General features: G+C 38.7%; 1 pseudogene; it reads left to right on the forward strand.

The window, feature by feature from the left end:
- The first annotated feature begins 562 nt into the window (after window positions 1-562).
- Window positions 563-4,249, forward strand: LOC107712530 (ADP/ATP translocase 2-like; annotated as a pseudogene).
- The last annotated feature ends 88 nt before the right edge of the window (window positions 4,250-4,337 follow it).

Raw genomic sequence — 4,337 nt, forward strand, 5'->3', positions numbered from 1 at the left:
CCTAACATTCAAATGCAAATGTTTATTTTAAATTCGACTAATATGCATTTTTTTATTCACAATCTCCTCATCACAGGCAGGCACAGCACTCAATTCAGCATGTGTTCGTGTTTGTGTGTGCTGTCTGCGTTACTCATAGCACGTGCCTATATCGTGCACTATATCAAACATTTTTTATATCGCTATCGAAGAAGGTATACCATCGATAAATATCGATACCGTTTTATCGCCCAGGCCTAGTTAGCACACAACAAAACTAATTTACATACGATCTGTTTTCGAGGTGCTCTCGTTTCCACCTGTGCAAGGTCATTTGTATGAATGAGAGAACATACAGAGTGCACTTCCTGTAAGCAATTCAACTTTTGGTTTAATGTGGGACGTGCGTATGATATTTTACATTAAGTTTGGTCTACGATCTAAAAGTAGTAGTCGTTTCTAAACGGCTTTTGCGCCCTCGAAGGGTACTGCGGAAAGGGGACACAGCACAAAAGGTTGTTCCAAACGAAAATGTTCAACTTAACCATTAACCCTTTGCTGAAGTACAAAGTGCAGGTTCTCGATGCCTTTAGTGAAGGGTATGTTCGATGGTTTCATTAAGGAAGTAATATTTACCGTTTGATCATATGACCCAGGCTGGGTCATCGATCCCGATTCATTTTAAAGCTAGATGTCGTGAGAGTGGATGTTACACGTATAAACAGAAAAATTAAGTTATATATATATATATATGTATATACAGTATATATATATATATAATGTATATATGTAGTTTAAATGAGTGTCATTATTTAAATCTAACCTTGACTTTAGTAAAATAATGTTTTTTTTGCAACAACAGTACTAACAGAAATAAGAGATTTCTGTTGTAATAGCAGCTAATGGGTGATGAATTGTATTGTCATGGTAACATTCTGAGTGAAGATTATGAGGAAATGACTTTTTTGTCTTCCATTGCCCCCTTTGCCAAGTGTATTCCAACCGAGCCACAATTACCCTGCTCCCTTCATAGTCACCCACTTATAATGTTCTGCCCTTTGGGGTGGGTGGGTAGGTAATTCATTCATTCAAAAAGTGTGGGAACCCTGTTGCATCACTCAATCTGTTAATATTAGGGTTATTTGTAAGAATGTGGCACTATACAAATTCAGCAGCATGACTGTCTTCTTGTTCTTCAGTGTTAGCTTGGTTGCTATAGCTAGTCAGTACAGGACACTGGAGTAATTTACAAAAGTTTAGTATATACGTCGGTGCAATGCATCTAATAAAGCCTGTCAAATGTACAGTGTCTCACAGTTCTATTGGATTATAGTTGTCTAAAGCTACTTGAGCATTTGAAGGTTTCTATGGATGTATGAAAGTTGTAATCGCTGTTAATCAACCATTGCGTTATTTTCTTCTGGTTAGCGATCAACCAAAATTGGCAATAGTTGTAACCAAGGTCATGGCAAGGAGAATCTATTAAAGGACCTGCTCCTGTAGCCTTATGGAGGGTCGCAACCAAGACCACCACTGCTACTAAATATGTTGTGTCCTTGTCAGTGTCTGTTGTCTTTGGTTCCATTTTTGTACCAATGTTGACAAAAGTATGTTTTATCAGATATAAGCATGTAAAATTTAGTCTCTTTTCTGAAAAAAAAAACTGACCAAAAAAGTTTATAATAGATATTGAAATATTTTATGTGCAACTGGTGGCACAAAGCTCATGCAGAACATTTGAAATGGTTGTGTTCAATGATGTACTGATGTTTTATACGTTAATTGGTTGTAAAATTGTGCCCTTTTCTTACAGGTCCAGCATGCCAGCAAGCAAATCACAGCAGACAAACAATATAAAGGCATTATTGACTGTGTAGTACGTATTCCTAAGGAGCAGGACTTCTTGTCCTTCTGGAGAGGCAACTTGGCCAACGTCATTAGGTACTTCCCAGCACAGGCTCTCAACTTCACTTTCAAGGACAAGTATAAGAAGATTTTTCTGGATGGTGTTGACAAGCGTACCCAGTTTTGGAGGTACTTTGCTGGTAACCTCGCCTCTGGTGGTGCTGCTGGAGCCACGTCTCTGTGCTTTGTCTACCCCCTTGAATTTGCCAGAACCCGTTTGGCTGCTGATGTCGGAAAGGCTGGTGCAAAGAGAGAATTCACAGGCCTTGGAAACTGTTTAGTAAAGATCTTCAAGTCTGATGGTCTAAGGGGCTTGTATCAGGGCTTCAACGTGTCTGTGCAAGGCATCATCATCTAAAGGGCGGCTTACTTTGGCATCTATGACACAGCAAAAGGTGGGTTTTATTAGAGTTAGCCAAAAGGCAGATTGCAACATCATGGGCTGAGATAGAGCTGCATGTTTCAAAATCGTTTAACCTGTTTAGGCAAGGCAAGGCAAGGCAAGTTTATTTGTATAGCACATTTCATACACAATGGTAATTCAAAGTGCTTTACATAAAAGAAAAAGAACATTTTTCTGGATGGTGTTGACAAGCGTAGCCAGTTTTGGAGGTACTTTGCTGGTAACCTCGCCTCTGGTGGTGCTGCTGGAGCCACGTCTCTGTGCTTGGTTTACCCCCTTGACTTTGCCAGAACCCGTTTGTCTGCTGATGTCGGAAAGGCTGGTGCAGAGAGAGAATTCACAGGCCTTGGAAACTGTTTAGTAAAGATCTTCAAGTCTGATGGTCTAAGGGGCTTGTATCAGGGCTTCAACGTGTCTGTGCAAGGCATCATCATCTAAAGGGCGGCTTACTTTGGCATCTATGACACAGCAAAAGGTGGGTTTTATTAGAGTTAGCCAAAAGGCAGATTGCAACATCATGGGCTGAGATAGAGCTGCATGTTTCAAAATCGTTTAACCTGTTTAGACTAACTCTTAATTTGTTTCTCTATTATTATTATTATTTATTTTATTTTTTACCATTATGTACAACACATAGCTAATAATGTCCAAAGTTAAATGTATGCAGGTTTAATAACTACTATCACAAAAGTGAATGAATCGAATTTACTAATATTAATCAGAGGCATTTGGATCACATGTACAAACAAAATTGTTAAATAGATATGAACAAAAATACAATTTAGCTGCAAAACCGATGATGGCCCGTGTTGGGGAAAGTTACTTTTAAAAGTAATGCATTACAATATTGACCCTCAGTAAAACTACTCAAGCTCGATTTAGGGATTGTGCCAAAATAGGATAAGCAGTGAAAAAAACTGTATTTTATTAGTAACAGAATAGCAAAGACAACATAATTTCATAGAAATCCAAATCAAGTCCAAATCAAGTCTCGAGTCACTGCTGTCAAAGTCTATGTCGAGTCTCAAGTCTTCTTTAATTATGTCAAGTCGAGTCGCAAGTCATCAAATTTGAGACTCGAGTCCGAGTCAAGTCTCGAGTCATGTGACTAGAGTCCACACCCCTGCTGTACACTCCCCCCACCTACAATCCCTGCCGGTACGAGACTCGAACCCGCAACCTTTGGGTTACGAGTCCGACTCTCTAACCATTAGGCCACCACTTCCCCATAATATTTACCATTTCAGGAGAATTTCATGAATCCCATTGTATTAAAAAAAGTAGAGACTGCAATTCAAATTGATTCCACATTAAATCCAAAATGACCAGCTTGGGCAGATTTGATTAATTTTTTTGAAGTTTGACCGGCTTGAGAACAAGGATTTGAAATTAACACCCACCAAATACAGGTGAAAATTAATCATGGCAGGTAACTCACTCAGAAACGATTCACATATCACCTAAATATTTTTATATTTCCTTATAATAATTAGTTTTATGGCACATCAAGAGTCCAACTAGATAATATTAATAAATGTAATCATCACTGTCCACACTGAAAAAAAACCCCCAAAAAAACCTGTGCAACAATAACAGCCGATCAGAACTGTTGTAGCTTAACACTTCTTCACACCCCATGTGGTTTGGACACTTCATTTTCATAACACCTTGAAAATGTAGTTCTGAAAATAGTTTTAGTAAGCCACTAATGCAAAATGGTTAACACGTAATGAGAAATAGCATCCGTTTTGGTATTTAGTTGAAATATTTGTGTTTTACAGGCATGCTGCCTGACCCAAAGAACACTCATATTGTGGTCAGCTGGATGATTGCTCAGAAAGTCACTGCCGTCGCTGGTCTCACATCGTATCCCTTTGATACAGTACGTCGTCATATGATGATGCAGTCTGGGCGTAAAGGAGGTAACATCCAACCCCGGTTTCTTTCCATGTTCTTTCCAAAGTATATAAGCCATTTTGGTGTTCGGTTATGTTCAGTCTTGAATATTGTAGGGTTTTTCAGCTCAACAAGGGAAATATTTATGACTAAT

The sequence above is a fragment of the Sinocyclocheilus rhinocerous genome, unplaced genomic scaffold (genome assembly GCF_001515625.1).
Source record: "Sinocyclocheilus rhinocerous isolate Xijiao unplaced genomic scaffold, SAMN03320098_v1.1 scaffold2343, whole genome shotgun sequence".
Taxonomy (NCBI): Eukaryota; Metazoa; Chordata; class Actinopteri; order Cypriniformes; family Cyprinidae; genus Sinocyclocheilus; species Sinocyclocheilus rhinocerous.